Source organism: Canis lupus, chromosome 28, assembly GCF_003254725.2.
Source record: "Canis lupus dingo isolate Sandy chromosome 28, ASM325472v2, whole genome shotgun sequence".
Taxonomy (NCBI): domain Eukaryota; kingdom Metazoa; phylum Chordata; class Mammalia; order Carnivora; family Canidae; genus Canis; species Canis lupus.
The window spans coordinates 3,620,384-3,639,588 of NC_064270.1; the positions used below are offsets into that span (position 1 = coordinate 3,620,384).

General features: G+C 40.6%; 1 protein-coding gene and 1 long non-coding RNA gene across 2 annotated transcripts in view; one reads left to right on the plus strand and one right to left on the minus strand.

Moving 5' to 3' along the window:
* The window catches only part of ZNF239 (zinc finger protein 239), a 45,077-nt gene that overhangs the window by 18,723 nt on the left and 7,149 nt on the right, over window positions 1–19,205 (plus strand). The window lies entirely within an intron of this gene.
* LOC118352706 (uncharacterized) overlaps window positions 1–19,205 on the minus strand; it is a 44,122-nt gene that overhangs the window by 14,529 nt on the left and 10,388 nt on the right. The window lies entirely within an intron of this gene.

Here is a 19,205-nt window from a genome sequence, read left to right on the forward strand (position 1 = left end):
ATAGGAGTTTTCTTTCCAGAGTTCTGAGACTGAGTGAGTCTCAGGACTTTGCAAGAATCAGTATCTTGATTTGTAAAAGTCCTTTGATGCTTCTTCTTAAATGTCCACCACTCAACCCTCTTTTGGGGGAATCTGATGAGATACTCCTCCTTTTACTCAATAAGGTTTCATTTATCTTCATCTTCTTTTAGTCTTTTTGCACCCCCATTTTATTCTGGCCTTTGTTCAAGTGACACCTCCTTAAGCATATTCTTCCCTGAACACCCCATTTTTAATATTTAATTTCATTATTTCATTAAATCATCCACTCTATATTATGCTTAGAAGTTGAGGACACATCAGTAAATAAACTCTAACCACAAAGGAAAAAAAACCTGGTAAATTGGAACACATTAGGGGCACCTGGGTAACTCAGTTGGCTAAGTGCCTGCCTTAAGCTCAGGTCATGATCCTGGGGTCCTGGGATCAAGTCCCATATCAGGCTCCCTGCTCCGTAGGGAGCCTGCTTCTTCTTCTCCCTCTACCTGTCGCTCCCCCTCCTTGTGCTCTCTCTCTCTCTCATGTAAATAAAATTGGAACACATTAAGATTTTTCTGTGCAAACAAATACTATTAAGAAATTAAAAAGGCAGGGCACCTGGCTGGCTCAGTTAGTAGACATATAACTTTGATCTTGGGGTTTTGAGTCCCAGCCCCATATAGGGTATAGAAATTACTTAAAATAAAATCTCACAGAAAAAAAAAAAAGTAAAAAGGCAAGCCACAGTAGATGAAATCTGCAATACTTATATCTGACAAAGACCTTATATCAAGAATATATAAATAAAAGTGGAACACCTTGGGGAGCTCAGTTAAGTGTCTGACCCTTGATTTCAGCTGAGGTCATGCTGTCAAGTTCGTGAGATGGAGCCCTGCAATGGGCTCCGAGCTGGGCATGGAACCTGCTTATGATTCTCTCTCTCCCTCTCTCTGCCCACCCCCTCACCGAAATATATATATAACCTATAAATAAGACAAAGGCTGACAACACAACAGAAAAATGAACAAAAGACTTAAGCACTTCATAAAAAAGCCTAACCAAATAGCCAATAAACACGTAGTAAAATACTCTGTTTTAATAACCATCAAGGAAATGCACTTAAAATCACAAGGCAGGGGCACCTGGCTGGCTGGCTTGCTCAGTGGGTAGATCATGCAACTCCTGATCCCCGTGTTGTGAGATCAAGTCCACATTGGGCATAGAGCTGACTTTAATAAAACAAAACAAAAGCCTCACAAGGCAGAACTCCACATCCATCCTAATGACTAAAATGAAAAGGCAAGTAATATCTGCATTAATGAGGATGTGGAGCAAACTGCAACTCTCCTACACTACTGGTGAGAGTCTAAATTGAAGCAACAGGTTTGGAAAACGATGGCAGACTGTATGCGTACCAAATGACCCAGCAATTTTACTTTTGGTCTATGTTCAACAGAAATGGGCCCTAATGTCATCTAAAGGCATGCACTGTCATCATCAGAGCCAAGAACTACAAATTCTCCAGTGCTTGTAACAGAATGGGTAACATGTGTGAGCTGACACAGAGGAATATCACCCACACTAACAATGAGCAGACCACAATTACGTGCAACTACAGGGATGAATCTCACAAACACATTATCAAATGGAAGAAGCCAGACATGAAATAGGTATATTGTGTGATTTTATTTATACCAAATGAGTAGAATTAGTCCAAGATGGAAAGTAAGAAATCAGCTGTTGCCTAAGATATCTATTATCTGATGACAGACATCAAGCCAGCTGCAAAGTTAACAAAAAATATTTCTCCCAAGGTCATGTCACAGCTGTAAAGTGCCATAATGACTCCTTTCTTCAAGTTACTCCTGCCTCTTTTGCTAATGATGCACCAGTTCCGCCTCACTGTTCCCATCTTCTGACCCAACATTATGGAGATATTTAATTGCTAAGCTGCCTTATGGCAGCTACCAATTTAGAGCTGATCCCCACTTCCCCTAGATCCCACTCAGAATTATTCAACCCAAGCCCAGGCTTTCCCTACTCCCTCTTCTAACCAAGATGCACTTAAGTTGCTGAGGTGCCCTCCCTTGTTGCAGCAAGCCAATAAGCCTACACTTGGACTAAATTGTTGCCCTTGGTGCTCCTGGTTGGGCATTAAAAAGTATAGCAAAAGCAGGAAAAAATAACGCATGGAGTTAGAAGTCAGGGGACTAGTCAACACTAGAGGGGTAAGGGACTGTAGTGTTGATAATACTGAATTTCTTGAACCAACAGGTGGTTATACAAGTGTGTTTATTTTATATGATTTGAGCTGTATACTTATAATCTGGGCACTTTTCTCTAATACTTTCAATAAAAAGTTTAATTTTTTTAAAAAAAAGTTTTATTTATTTGAGAGAGAGTGAGAGTGAGAGAGATCACAGAGGGAGAGGAAGAGAGGAAAGTAGACTTGCCCTGAGCAGGGCGCCCAATGCAGGGCTTGACCCCAGGATCCTGAGATCACAACCTGAGCCAAAGGCAGACGCTTAACCAACTGAGCCACCCAGGTGCCCCAAAAGATTTACTTTTTTAAAAGACCAGTCTCCCCATTTCTGTGTCCATCAAGTCTGTTCACAGGCTGTTCACGCCCAATCTTCCCTTGACTGCCTTGCACCTATTTGTCATCTTATTATAGTCAGTTGGGTGACCAGAGGCTTCATCTCCTATGATCTAGGGAGTCTAGTCTTTTTCTTTTTTTTTTTTTTTTAAGATTTTTATTTATTCTTGAGAGGCAGACGGAGAGAGAGAGAGAGAGGCAGAGACACAGGCAGAGAGAGAAGCAGGGAGTCCGATGGGGAACTCCAGGATCATGCCCTGGATTGAAGGCAGGCACTAAACCACTGAGCCACCCAGGTTTCCCGGGAGTCTAGTCTTTGTAGTATATTCTCCTCTTGGGAATTTTGGGACTATATTGTCTGAAAACACATGGTTTTATACCTGGTATTGTGCGTCTCCTTCTGCTAACCATTATTCCTGTTCTTGGTACAGTTCTTAATTTTTTGGAAAAATTCAAGTTAATTTCCAGTGTCTATCCTTCCTGACTTGCACGAGTAGAAATTGATCTATAATCTTTTAACCGGGTTTAAAAGATTTTATTTATTTATTCACGAGAGACACACAGAGAGAGGCAGAGACATAGGCAGAGAGAGAAGTAGGCTCTTCACAGGGAGCCCAATGCAGGGCCAATGCAGCCCAATCCCAGGACCCCAAGGTCACAACCTGAGCGGAAGGCAGACGCTCAACCGCTGAGCCACCCAGACATCCCAGCAACTGTGTTTAACAAAAGAGAACATATAAACATGCATGTTCCATAGACTTGTAATATCCAACATAGGACACAGAATACTCCTATATATCCACAGCTGAAAATAGGTCTCATTCAGCAGGGAGTCTGCCTGAGGATTGTCTCTCCCTCTGCCCTTCCCCCTGCTCGAGCTATTTCTCTCTCTCTAAAATAAATAACTTTTCAAAAAAAAATGAGTTTTTAGGCTTTGTTTTTAGATAAAAAGTAACCCTAGCTGAGGACACCTGGGTGACTCAGCAGTTGAGTGTCTGCCTTCCGCTCAGGGCGTGATCCCAGGGTCATGGGATCGAGTTCCACATCGGGCTCCCTGCGAAGAGCCTCACTTCTCCCTCTGCCTATGTCTCTGCCTCTCTCTCTCTGTGTCTCTCATAAGTAAATAAAATAAAATCTTTAAAAAAAATAAAAAATAACCCTAGCTGAAAGGAAGTCATGAGCAAAGACATGGATGGTGATGGGTGTTGCTCAAGACTCGGGCATTAGATCTGTTTAGCTGAATGAAAAGAAAGCGAGACAAGGTTTGGAAAATAAGTTGGTGAGGGGAAACACAGCCCCCAGGAACAAGCTGAAGAATGCCTTGTTCTAAACCTAAGATGGTGGAGGACATTGAGTAGCAGGGAAATGCAGTGACTCAGAAAATAAATACATAACAATTTTATTGATCCATCAGAAAAAATAAAAGCTACAGTGTAACCTGCATCCCCACTGGGGCTAAACCCCTTAAGCACAGATTATGATTCTTAAGTGCTGGTTCTTCTCAATGTCCAAAGTTAATTTTTAATCAAGGATCTCTCCTGGAAATAAGATTTTAAATCCTTTTTCGGGGATCCCTGGGTGGCTCAGTGGTTTAGCGCCTGCCTTTGGCCCAGGGCGCGATCCTGGAGACCCGGGATCGAGTCCCACGTCGGGCTCCCGGCATGTAGCCTGCTTCTCCCTCTGCCTGTGTCTCTGCCTCTTTCTCTCTCTCTCTCTCTCTCTCTCTCTCTCTCTATGTCTATCATGAATAAATAAATAAATAAATCTTTAAAATAAATAAATAAACAAATCCTTTTTCATTCACATTAGGATAACAATTGAGATCTGCATCCTGTATCATATGTAAGAAGAGGAACATTGTATGAGAACTATGACTCCATTAGTTCATAGCTAATTTGTGCAGCAATGAAATGGTAAAAACAGCAGCAGTGACAGGCCCCAGAGATGAGTGTCCAACCGCCCCTACAGAGACGTGGTCATGAATTGGTGCGAACCAGAGGCAGAGCCGTCCCTTATAAAATTGTCAAAGTCTTTAACCTCATGAACATTTAGATCTCAGTCAAAACCATTCAGATCCTGCCCTTGCTCCCAGACAGGAATCTGAATGGACCCCCACCCCCACCCCCGTGGCACTCTTAGTAGCCTAGACAGATGACAGTGGCAGCCGAAGCACCTTCTCTGGAATCTCCTGTGCTAATTTCTGCTTCAGGACGGCGCCTAGATCCTTTGATGGGAAAGAATATAACTGTCTTGTGCTCAAGACCATCAGCAGTTTTGGAGACAATACAAAGCTGCTTCTGGGTTTATTGACATGACTTCAGAAACTCCAGAGTAGGCAATTACTTCACTATTTCAGAGACTGCAAGGGCAGCTACGAAGCACACAGCTGCAGCAATGGGTGGAGATGCTCATGCACACAGGTTTTTGTATCTGGAGAGCAGTCTCCAAAGGAGCATTAATTTAGGGGCTATTGCTGAGGCAGCTGCATCCCATGCCCCAACATCAGAGACTACTGAAGAGTTGGCAGCCACCAACTTTTGCACCTTATGCATTGCCCTGGGATGGAGGCCACAGGGTTGTAGCCTTCAGGGACTGCTGGCCTTCTGGACTGAGCTGCAGGAATGTGGGCAGACAGACCTGCAGCATCTGTCCCTGCTGTTCTCCTGGGCTGGGCCTGTGGCTGCTGCTGATACTGGACCATACTGGGCTGCAGCATCTGCCTCAGCTGTTCTCCCTGGCCAGTCTGCTGACCCTGGGGATGCTGCTGATCCCGGGCTCTAGGTGAATGGGACTGCAGCATCTGCTTCAGCTGCTCTCTCCAAGTGGGCTACTGACTCTGGGGCTGCTGCGGATACTGGACCACGGGGAGATAGGACTACAGCCTCTGCCTCAGCTGTTCTCCCCCAGTGGGCTGCTAACTCTGGGCCTGGGGCTGGGGCTGGGCCTGCTGCGGATACTGGGCCATAGACCCATGAAGCCACTGCATCTGTCTCTTCTGTTGTCTCCAACCAGTCCACTGGCCCTGGGGCTGCTGCTGCTGCTACCAGAATTTAGGTATATAGGGCTGCAGAATGTTCCCATGCTGTTCTCTTCAGCTGAGAGAAGTTGGTTTGCTAGCCCTGGGGCTGCTGCTGATACTGGACTGTGGGCAGATAGGGCTGCAGCATGTTCCCTTGCTGTTGCCCCAACCAGGCTGCTGCCCCCAGGATGAAAGATATTCCTGAAGTATCCTCTTGAGGCTCTCATCTAAGAGCACCTGCCAAGAATGAAAATCCTGGAACAGCTTTTTTGTGTCTGACTGTGGATCTCTCATATCAAGAAGTATCTCCTGGGGATTCTTTGGGTATCGGAATTTTAGAAAATCCTGTAGAAGCATCTTGAGCCTTGGACTCTAGGGTTCTTCCCATTCTGGACATTCCTGCAATGATGGACACAGGAGTTGGTGGTTGAATTGCTGAGATAGCCCTAGGTCTCCCCTAGACAAGCCAGTTAGTGTCTCAAGGGGCCCCTGTCCTGGGATGGGATTTTGTCTCCGGCTTCCGAATTCTCTAGACTTTTCACTGGGAGAATATGTCAAAGGCAAGGGAGCAGCTTGAGGCCAGACTGTTGAGCTGCCTGTGGGAGACAGGGAACTACACAAAGCACCAGAAGCTCCTAAGCTTGCCCTAGTCATCACAGGGGAATCTGTAGCTACATCTACACTACTGACTCCAAGAGTCACAGAGGGATACTGTTGTCCAGAAACATGTTCTGTCTTTCTAGAATCAGTGGGCACAGGAAGCTTGTCATCAGGCCCTTGAGAACAGGCTCCTGACTGGGGGCCTGGTTCTGTCCCTAGTAGACCATCACTTCTCTCCTTGCTTGTGTCCAGCTCTTCAATTTGAGGCCAAAATCAAGTGGAAAAACAGAAAAAGAGTGTTAATTCACTTACCCACTTAAGTCTCCATCAATGCCTTAACATGAAATATTTTCTTAACAGGCTGTCTTAGTGTTATGGTCACCTAGCCAATCACCTGTACTCCTAAAGAACACAGATATAGCTCAGATCCTTAGCCCAAAAATCAGAGATCTTGGTGGTCAGGCCCCATTCTAGCCTTCTATAATATTTTCTTGGTGCTTCCTCCCTTACAGGATCCCAGAATATACTATCCTGCTTACTGTGTTTGCACACCTACATGCCTTGACCAAGCCCAGAGAGCCCTTCCTGAACTGTCTTCCCTATCTTGAAAACCCTTTTCACCTCCCAGGACACATGGCAAGGGAAATCTTATGTTTGCTGAAATAATGATTTCTCTGATGAGGTGACTGCCTTCATCTAAACTATCTCTGGGACATAACATATTAGATTGTGGGCAGAGCAGAGTCTGAAGCAGTGCTTCTTGAACTTGGCTTTTCATCAGAATCATCAGAGAGCTAGATCCTGAAGCCCACAGAGCCACAGGCTCACCTACACTGGATAGGACTTGGGTTCTGCATTTTTACCAAGCTCTCCAGGTGACACTGATGAAAACCAAAGTTTGAGAAAAGCCCAAAACTCCAAGACAAAGCTTAAAGTCCTGCTCTAACATGTGTCATCTGTGTGGCCCTAGAGAGGTCTAGAATTTCCTGAACCGTACTTTCCTGGAAAAAGTGGGGATAGCAAAACCATCCTACATTTCTTATGGGCTTTCAAAGGTAAACTAAGGGGGTTTGATAGCCTGAATGGTACCATGCAAATGCATCCTTTTCCTGGTGGGAGAGGCTTGCAAGTATGACAGCTGCAGTCAAGCCTGATGACAATGCTATGGCCCAAATCAGCCATGTCCTTGTCCTCTTCTCCTCCAATATGAGATGTCCAGGACTTTACTAGGACAGCATTTAGGGCCAGAAAGAATTTGATCCACACACACTGGTAAACCTTTCTAAAACAGCCAGATGTACAATATGGCAGACAATTTCAAAGAAATTCTTATAACAATCCTGAGCTGGAATGTATCTTGCTAAATATCGGGTAGGTTAATTCATGTGTCCAAGTCCCACAGCAGTGGAGAAGTGGCAAAAACAGTCTCTCATAATCTGAGAATTGAGTGAATATCTAGTGCTTCGGAAGAGAGGGACAAGGAAATATAGAACAGGCTATGTGACAATTTATATATGTGAGATAGTGCTCCTGTGATGTGTTCCTTCTTCCCAGGGCATATGAGCCCCTCAAAGAGAACAGGGCCGCATGAACCTAACACATCAATTCCCCATGCAGGACTCAGCACTCTGAGAATCTGGCCTCCAGGAGTTCAAGCCTAGGAAATATCTATATAACTAAGCAACCAAGATGCCAGTGCTTCTGGGGTTTCTATACCTCTTTCAAAGCTGCTAATATCAAGCAGGGCATCTGGTGGCCTCCTTCTTAGACACCTTGGCAATCGCTATGTCTGCTTTCCTTCCTGTAAATTTTGTGAGTTTTATTTATAGAGCGCACATGCTTAAGCCTAGTTGTCTTTGCATCTGATAGAGGCCCTCCCTTCTCAGCACCTCCCACTGACCCACCACGGGCTAGACCAGCACAATGCTGTGGAACTCGCCCAGCTCAGAGATGCCACCACAAATGCAACACCTTGTGGGGCCTTCATCTCCTCACCAGCTAGGGCTCTTCATTCCTGCTTCCTATGAGAATCACCCGGAGAACTCTTTAAAGATTCAGTCAGACGTCAGGCTCCCTGCATGGAGCCTGCTTCTCCCTCTGCCTCTCCCTCTGTCTCTCTCTCTCTCTTTCTCTCTCTCTCATAAATAAATAAAATCTTTAAAGATTCAGTCGGGGGGGGGGTAAAAAAAATAAAGATTCAGTCAGAATTTCTAGAGGTGAGTCTGATGTAAAGATTAAAAACACTATGGCAATTATGCATTCTAACAGCACTCATACTGAAGGTACCAAATGGGGCAAAACCAAAATGTTTCCCAGAAAACACTGACCTTCAAAGAGAGAGCATCTTCCTTCCTCCCCATCACCAACTCCTATCTCCAAGACAGAGCCCTGGTCTTTTTATAGCTTAAGTTTTAACAATGAACGATTTAAATCACTTGATACTGCCTTTAGTGCCTGAGGTGAAGTTCAAAATTAAACTGTTTTCCAGAAAACATTTCCTGCCTATAAGATCTGCAAAACTAAAAACAATAATTATATATCATTCTAATATATAAATATATAAAATATAATAATTATTATAATTTCACAAACGGTAAAGTGCAGCTAGTATAGCTATACATTGCTAATAAAGTTATAAATTTATACACCCGATCCTGAAAACAATTTGATTAAGGTCCTTTGTCAGGAAAATAGATACTACCCTTTGTCCTTGTAAATCTCTCTTAGGTAGTCTCAAAGGAAGGAATCCTTCTCTACAAATCAATGGCTTTCAAAGCAACGTCCACAGATCATCAGCATCAGCCTCACCTGGGAACTAGTTAGAAATGCATCTCCTCAAGCCCACTCCAGACTTCCTGAATCAGAAGCTATGGGGGTAGGACACCACCCTGTGCTTTGATAAGCCCTCCAAGTGACTCTGATACCCTCTCAAGTCTGAGAATCACCGCTGTAACAGTTCTCAAACTTGGCAGCACATAACTATCACAGCTTATGAAGATCCCACCTGAGAGATTTTACTTTAATCGGTCTGGGGTAGGGCCTTAGCAAAGCTCCCCAGTGATTCCAACATGCAGTAATGTTTAAGAAGTAATTAAATAAATAAGTTGATTACAAGCCTTTAGTGCTGTATTTTGTTTTGTCAAGTGGGAAAAATGTGGATGTGACCTAAATGTTCACATTTTTAAAGTCCGCATATACTCATTCAAACTAGAAGTTATAAATCTGATATACTTTTTAAAGATTTTTATTTATTTATTCATGAGAGACACAGAGAGACAGAGACGCAGGCAGAGGGAGAAACAGGCTCCCCTGGGGAACCCGATTCAGGACTCGATCCCAGGACCCCAGGATTGCACCCTGAGCCAAAGGCAGATGGTCAACCACTGAACCACCCAGGCATCCCCAAATATAATATATTTTAAAAGGAAAATTATTGGGATATGATTGCATACCAACTAATTGTGCATATTAAAAATTTTAGTATTACCTATAAAGAGAGAAAAAAAGCATACTAAAAGGAAATACATGAAAATGTTTGTATTATAAACCAATTTTTTTCTATTGATCTGCATTTCTCAAGTGCATTTAAATGTGCAAGAGTTTTTATATAAGATTATTTTTTAAGTAACCCTTTTCTAAAAAGTAGTTGATGATATCAGTGTTTTGTTGAAGTAGCATGCCCTAAAATATAGGCATTAGATGAATAGGCAAAGGGATTTAAGGACACTGAACCTCTATTAAGTTTTTTATTTCTTTTTATGTATCCCTTCTTTAAAAATGTTAATTCCAGGGGCACCTGGGTGGCTTAGTAGTTGAGCATCTGCCTCTGGCTCAGGGTGCAATCCTGGGGTCCTGGGATCAAGTCCCACATCAGGCTCCCCACGGAAAACCTGCTTCTTTTTCTGCCTATGTCTCTGCCTCTCTCTCTGTGTCTCATGAATAAATAAATTTAAAAAAATATTAATTCCATGGCTTCCTGGGTGGCTCTGTCAGTTAAGTGTCTGACTCTTGATCTCCCTTCAGGTCTTGATCTCAGGGTTGTGAGTTCAAGCCCAGTGTTGGGCTCCACACCCAGTGTGGAACCTACTTAAAAAAACTTTAAAATGTTTTTTAATTCCAGTGAGTTAAGATAGTGCTATATTAATATCAGGCGTATAATATAGTGATTCAAGAGTTCCATATATTGGGATGCCTGGGTGGCTTGGTTGAGCATCTGCCTTTGGCTCAGGACGTGATCTCAGGATCCAGAATCAAGTCCCACACTGGTCTCCTTGCGGGGAGCCTACCTCTCCCTCTGCCTACATTTCTGCCTCCATTCTCTCAGAATAAATTTTAAAAATTTAAAAAAGAGTTCCATATATTAATGCTCACCAAGATAGGTGTATTCTTAATCCCTATCCCCTATTTTGCCCATGCCCCCACCTACCTCCCCCCCGTAACCATTTGTTCTCTATAGTTAAGAGTCTGTTTTTTGGTTTGTCACATTTTTTTATTCCCTTGTTCACTGTTTTGTTTCTTAAATTCCACAAATGAGTGACATCATATGGTATTTTTTCTCAATCTCATTTAGCATTATACTCTCTAGATCCATCCAATTATTATAAATGGCAAAATTTCACTCTTTTTTATGACTGAATATTCCATTGTGCATATATGCATCTTCTTTAGGATGTAAAGTATGATATCATATACCAAAAACATGGTGGGAAGGTGAAGAATGGCTCAAACTTAAGCAACCATCAATTTAATATAGACTGCTATATGTAGATGTTATGTACAATCCTAATGGTAACCACAATCAAAAACCAGTAGTAGATATGCAAAAATAAAGAGAAAGGAATCCAAGTCTATCACTAAAGAAAGCCAGCAAACCATGAGAGAAGAGCACAAGAAACCGAGAAGAACCTCAAAAACAACCACAAAACAAGTAACAAAATGGCAATAAACACATATTTACCAATAAATACTTTAAGCATAAATGAACTAAATGCTACAAACAAAAGACAGGGGGTGATAGAATGGATAAAAAAACAAGATCCATGTATATGCTGCCTATAAGAGATTCATTTCAGACCTAAAGACACATACAGATTCAAAGTGAGGGAAAGGAGGGACACCTGGGCAGCTCAGCTGGTCAAGTATCCAACTCATGATTTCAGCTCATTTTGTGATCTTGGGGTTGTGGGATCAAGTCCTGTGTCAGGCTCTGTGCTCAACGTAGAGTCTACTGGACAGTCTCTCTCTCTCCCCATTCACATAAGCACACACTCTCAAATAGATAAATCTTTAAAAGAAACAGTTAATAACAAATATAAAGGAATTAATCAATAGTAATACAATAATAACAGGGGACTGGGGCACCTGGGTGGCTCAGTCGGTTAAGCATCTGCCTTCGGCTCAAGTCATGATCTCAGAGGCCTGGAATCGAGCCCCATGTTGGATTCCTTGCTCAGGAGGGAGTCTGCTTCTCCATCTTGCTCTGTCTCTCTCCCCTACTCACTCACGCACCCTCTCGCTCACTCTCTCAAATAAATAAATAAAATCTTTTTTTAAATTTCTTTTTAAAAATTAAAATTAAAAAAAAATAATAGCAGGGAACTTTAACACCCCAGTTACATCAATTAACAGGTCATCCAAACAGAAAAGCAACAAGTAAACAGTGGCTTTGAATGACACGCTGGACCAGATGGATTTAACAGATATAATCAGAACATTCCATCCTAAAACTGCAAAATACACATTTTTTTCAAGTGTGCACATGGAACATTCTCCAGAATGGATCACATATTAGGTCATGAAACAACTCTCAACATATTCAGAGAGATCGAAGTCATACCATGCATCTTTTCTGACCATAATGCTATGAAACTATAAATCAACCACAAGAAAAAACCTGGAAAGAGCACAAATACATGGAGGTTAAATAACACACTACTAAACAATGAATGGGCCAACCAAGAAATCAAAGAAGAAATTACAAATTACATAGAGACAAAATGAAAACACAATAATCTTTGGAATGCAGCAAAAGTGATTCTAAGGGAAGTTTCTAGCAACATAGGCCTACCTCAAGAAGTATATTCTCCCAGAAGAACAAAACATTTCTGTGTTTGACTCTCCTAAGTAAAGCTACATGAATGAGTTTGATGAACTCTGGGAGTAGTGGGAAATCTGTTGTTGATCTGTTTTAGTGGGATGATTAGTGGCACTTAACTTCTTATTTTACACAGATATAAAAGGGGGAGAGGGAGAGAAGGTGTCAGTAGCTAATGTAACAAGATGGACACACAAAGTCATGTTGAAGAAAAAATTCACCGACCCTTCCCTGAACATCATGTGATTCTTCTTAGATGTCCAGAGCATAGGAGGGGAGGGATGTGTGAATATGTATGTTTTGTGTACATCAATGTGCCTGTGTGTTTTCTAAGGTTCACTTTCCCAAGGAGTTCTTTGATCCCTGGGAATGTAAAACTGGGCAAATTTGCATAAGAGCCAAGGATCCTCACAGAATTTTGGTATATATAGTAGAGATGACATTAGATTAGTGGTAAAGTGAGAGAAAATGTACCTACCCTCCAAAATGTATACTTGGGGGGCATTAGCATCAGATTGATGTGTCACTACCTCCTAGCATTTCTAATGTCATGGCACCCATGAAAAACAGTAATATTTTTTATGTATCTATTGGAAGGGATTTGGAGCCATCTATACAGAACTTGGTGGAAAAAAATCATTCTATTTTCTATATATAGCAAAGTGTCAATATAGTAATAAAATGCAAAGTATTAGGGAAGAAAATAGATATTGAACTTAGGCAAACTTCCAAATAAAGTCTTCAGACATTTTAATGAGAAATTGAAGATTGAGTCCATTAATTTGCATTTTTAAATATCAGGTTTAATCAGGTTTTGATTTGTATTTCCCTGATGATAAGTGATGATGGGGATCTTTTCATGTATCTATTGGCCAACTGTATTCTTCTTTGGAGAAATGTCTGTTCATGTCTCATTTTTTAATTGGATTGTTTTTTGGATGGAACCCCACATCAGGCTCCATGCTCATCACGGAGTCTGCTTGAAGATTCTTTTTCTTCCTCTCCCTTTGCCCCTCCTCCCCCTTGCTCTCTCTCTCTCTCTCTCTCTAAAATAAATACATAAATCTTTTAAAAATAAATAAATAAATAATAAAACCAAATATCTTAAATAGAAAAGGGTATGAAAACTTACAAATATGTCACATAAAGCAGGATGTAATACAATGTTCTTTTAGACCAAAATATTCCAAAGTCTCAGATGACTTTGCTGCTTCTTTTTTTCTTCAGGTGACTGTGCTTCTTAGGCCATTCTTAGGTATATCCTAACGAATCAACAAGAAGCTTTAAAACTTGGCCATTTTGAACTAAAACTGTTTCTCAGTGAAGCTAAACTACATAGAAGGAGACAAAAAGTAGAAATCCTCTGTCGAGGGCAGCCCCGGTGGCTCAGCGGTTTAGCACTGCCTTCAGCCCAGGGCATGATCCTGGAGACCCAGGATCAAGTCCCACATCGGGCTCCCTGCATGGAGCCTGCTTCTCCCTCTGCCTGTGTCTCTGCCTCTCTCTCTCTCTCTCTCTCTCTCTCTCTCCTCTGTCTCTCATGAATAAATAAATAAAATCTTTAAAGAAATCCTCTGTCGAAATAAATCTTTTTCCATTTTCCAATTGCAAAAGTTCATGGTCCTATGTGAAAAATAGTTTGTCCATCATCTTGGAATTTCTGGAATAATCTCCTTCACTTTCACTTTCTTTCCCTCCCTCAAATAACCAAGGTCACTAGGATCTGGGGACTTTGCATCAATACAACTTCTGACTCCAGTCTGCATTTTTGTCTCAGTGCAGTGATATTATTAGGAAGGTCATGAGATTTACAGAAATACAAGTTACAGAGAATGTAAAGATTCTCTATTGGCAATGTATATGGTAACTTATGAATGCTGTTATACAAATCAAGAAACAAGTATTCCAAAGAATTTCCTAAAACCGCTCCAAGATTCCAGAGAAAAGGGGTATGAAGCTATGAATTATACCACCCATAGGAAATAAGGATTCTTTCTATTGCAGAAGCTCCCTTTGACATTCTCATTTGATGTTATACTATCTTGTCCTTCCAGCCCACTCCTGACTGTTTTGTAGGTTTGGCTACATGTATCATATCAGGAGCAAATAACAAGTGTAAAAGCAACTACAACTTATTTCTAAACATCTATCACAAAATTAATTAAAATGAAAGTCCATTTCCAGTATCATCCCAAAGCAGGCATAAGCCTAGAACCTTGTCCAAAGTCCATGCCTACAGGAGATTTTTATGAAATTTGACAAGCTGATTCTAAAATTTATGTATAAGAGAAAAGGATCAGGAGTAGTTAGATGAATGTGAAAAACAAGAATAAAGATAGCTACACTATATTGAGGGGTGCATGGTGGTTCAGACAGTTAAGCATCTGACTCTTGATTTTGGCTCAGGTTTTGATCTTAGGATGATGAGTTCAAGCCCCCGCATTGGGCTCCATGCTGGGTATAGAAGCCTACATAAAAAGATAAATTAAAATGTTAAAAAATAAGAAAGATAGCTGTAGTATATTGGGATTTAGTTAAAAGTTATAAATTTGTCTAATATTCGCATAGGAATAGAGATAGAAGAAAAATCCATGAGAAGATAATACAGAGCTTAAAAGCGGACCATCAAATAAGTGGTCATTTGGAATACAACAGAGATAGCATTAAAATAATCAGAGGGAGCATAAGTAATTTAACAAATGATGGGGCAACTGATTCTCCATTTGGAAGAAAACTAACATTTCCTACCATAGGAGGAAAACAGAAAAATAACTATTACATGAATTTAAGATCTAAATATGAACTGTGAAATATTCTTTTAGGGGAAAATATGTCCGTGTTTATGATGAGGGTTGGAAAGAATATTTCTTAAAAAAGATTTATGAGGCAAAGATTCTAAGAAAAATATAAATTTTAATACTTTACAACTAAAATTTTCTGTGACAATCCATAAATGAAATTAAATGCATTAGGCACAGATTGAAAAAGTATATTTGCAAAGCATATAGCAAACAAAAGATTTTTATCCAGAACATCTATGAAGACTCTCACAACTTATTTTTCCCCACAATTCTTAGAGAGAAAGCAATTAATGGAAGAAAAGAAACAGTGACTATTTACATATGAAAAGATACACAATGTCAATACTAGTCAGAAAAATGCAATTAAAACAGCAAAAATTAGTTTTATGAACATCAGGTTACAAAAAACTCATAAGCACAGTAATTTCAAGTTTTGGCCATGATGCATGAAAACATGAATTCTCATATACTGCTGGTAGAAATGTAAATGTGCACAACCCATTTAGAAAATATTTTGGGGGGATCTCTGGGTGGCGCAGCGGTTTGGCGCCTGCCTTCGACCCAGGGCACGATCCTGGAGACCCGGGATCGAACCCCACTTCGGGCTCCCTGCATGGAGCCTGCTTCTCCCTCTGCCTGTGTCTCTGCCTCTCTCTCTGTTGTCTATCATGAATAAATAAATAAATAAAATCTTAAAAAAAAAAAAAAAAAAAGAAAATATTTTGGGGGCAGCCCGGGTGGCTCAGCGGTTTAGCGCCCGCCTTCAGCCCGGGGCTTGATCCTGGTGAACCGGGATCGAGTTCCATGTCGGGCTCCCTGCATGGAGCTTGCTTCTCCCTCTGCCTGTGTCTCTGCCTGTGTGTGTGTGTGTGTGTGTGTGTGTGTGTGTGTGTGTGTGTGTGTCTGTGTGTGTGTGTGTGTGTGTGTCATGAATGAATAAATAAAATCTTAAAAAAAAAAGAAAGAAAATATTTTGGCATTATCCTGCAAGCTAGTTATTCCATTCCTAAGTGTATTCCCTAGAGAAATTGTCCACCATATGGAAACAGAGACATGTACAAGAATGTTCATTGCATTTCTGAAATTGAGGAACATTGGAAACAACATAAGTTGTCATCAATCTAGAACTGGATAAAATATTCTGATTTATGCCTACATCAAAATATCAAAAATAAACCATATCTGCATATTGCAACGTGAATGAATCATATAAAACAAATTTCACTTTTAAAAAGCAAACTGCAGGGACACTTGGGTTGCTCAACAGTTTATTTTTGGAAATAAAAAATGTCAACATTTTGGCTTTTTAGACCACTGAGTCTGTCTTGGATAAGACGACAGCGTACCCACTTGGGACGCCTGGCTCAGTGGTTGAGAGTCTGCCTTTGACTCACGTCAGGATCCCGGGGTCCTGGGATTGAATCCTGAGTCGGGATCCCCGGCAGGGAGCCTGCCTCTCCCTCTGCCTGTGTCTCTGCCTCTCTCTGTGTCTTTCATGAATAAATAAATAAACTATTTTTAAAAATCACACTGCATAAAGACACAGTTTGACAGCATTTATATAATCTTTTGAAACAGAAAATCCATATATTTATTTGACACACATCATTTTCTAGAGTATACTTTTTATTATTATAAAATGTCCCTCTTTGTCTCTAGTAACATTTTTGTCTTAAAGTCTATTTTGTCTAAGATTAGTATAGCCACTCCAGCTCTTCTTTGATTCCTGCTTTAGAAGAGTTCTACAAGTTCTTGCAAAGCATCATCTGTTGTAACCCAGCCATTCAGGGTCTCTGCAAACTGTTCAATTTCAGTTTCAAAACTGCCAGGCTGCTCTGTAAGATGATTCAAAAACTCCTGAACATACTCTCGTAGAGTGGGATAATCCTCACAACCGCCTTCATAGGAATCTGTATAATTAGAAGAGTAACCTGATGGCTAAAATTCAGGAGCGTTCTCAGACAGCTTAGACATCAATACAGGAGCTACAACCACCTGGGGTTTGGCCATTGCCGACTCCAAGTTCTGCGGCGGGATATTATCCTGTGAACTAGGTGGAGCTCTCTGGGGCCTCGTTTGTTCTGGGAGCGCCCCGGGCCGGGATCTCTTCCATCTGGTTATGTCCAATCTATTTGTATCTTTGAATCTAAAGTGTATTCTTTGTGGACAGCATATAGTTGGATATTGTTGAGGTTTTTATTTCAATCCGGTCTGACAATCTCTGGCTTTTTTTTTTAATGATAAATTTATTTTTTATTGGTGTTCAATTTGCCAATTTACAGAATAACACCCAGTGCTCATCCCGTCAAGTGCCCCCCTCAGTGCCCGTCACCCATTCACCCCCACCCCCTGCCCTCCTCCCCTTCCACCACCCCTAGTTCTTTTCCCAGAGTTAGGAGTCTTTATGTTCTGTCTCCCTTTCTGATATTTCCCACACATTTCTTCTCCCTTCCCTTCTATTCCCTTTCACTATTATTCTCTGGCTTTTTATTAGTGTGCCTAATAACATCAAATGTAAACAAGTTATTATTATAGGAGAAGTTATGTCAGCTATTTTGCTAATTATTTTCTGTCATGTCTTTGTTACTGTTTTTCCTCTTTTCCTCCTTTAATCCCCTTTTAAAAATTATTAAGTACTTTCTAATACACGACTTTAATTCCTGTAATTTTTCACTGTTTTTGGATGCTTGTTCTAGGAATTAAAATATGCATCATAATTTATCACAATCTACTTCAGATTATACCAATTTAATCCCAGGAAAATATAGGAACTCCTTTCCTCTTTGTCCTATTACTGTCATACATATTATGTCTATTTATGTTATAAACTAATCAAAACAGATTATTGCTTGGTACAATCTTAAGACCTTTTTTTAAAAAAAAAAAAAAAAAAAGACTTTTTTTTAAGTAGGCTCCACGCTGGGCTTGAACTCACAACTCTGAGATCAAGACCTGACTTGAGATCAAAAGTCAGACACTTAACCAATAGAACCACCCTGGAAATTAAGGAAAGACTGACTTATTTATAGACTCATATAGATTACATGTGATAAACCCAATAATACAATTTCTACAGCTACTGTTAAAACAATAGTATTTTAAATCAATTTTAAAAATAGAAAACATGGGGAGCCTGGGTGGCTCAGTCAGTTGAGGACTAACTCTTGATTTAGGCTCAGGTCATGATCTCTGGGTAGTGGGATGGAGCCTCACATCTGTCTCTTCCTCTGCCCCTCTCCCTGGTCACACTTGCTTGCTCTCGCTGTCTCTCTCTAAGTAAATAAATAAAATATTTTTTTAAATAGAAAAAATATTATACTGTTTTTTATATGTTCCTAGGTAAGGAGCTTTTTTCCACTGTTCCTAATTCTTGGGTGGCGGGGGGTGGGGGGTGGATTCAAGTTATCATGTGGTGTCACTTCCTTACAATCTTAAAGACTGTCTTTAGTATTTTTTGTAGAGTAGATACGTAGCAACAAAAATTCTCTATTTTTGTTAATCTAGAAATATTACCTTTTTTTATTGTTTTTAATACACTTTGCTTTTCAGATGAGTTTTAGGTTCACAGAAAAATTGAGCAGAAAGTACAGGAAGTTCCCAAACACCCCTTGACCCCAACACATCCACAGCCTCCCCCACTATCAACATTCCATAGTAGAATAGTGCATTTGTTACAACTGAATCTACATTGACATATCATCATCATCCTAAGTTCATAGTTTTTGTTAGGGTTCATTCTTTGTGTTTTATATTCTATGGATTTTGACGAATGTATAATGACATGTATCCACCATTATAGTATCATACAGGGTGGTTTCACTGCTCTAAAAATCCTGTTCCTAGTTATCTCTCCCTAGCCCCCAACCCCTGGCAACCACTGATCTTGTTACTCTTTCCATATTTTTGCCTTTTCTAGAATGTCATGTAGTTGAAACCACACAATATTTAGCCTTGTCAGATTAGCTTCTTTAACTTAGTATAATATTCATTTAAGATTCCTCAAGTGTCTTTTCACAGCATGAAAAGACCATGCCATTTCTTCTTAGCACTAATACTCCATTGTCTGAATGTACCACA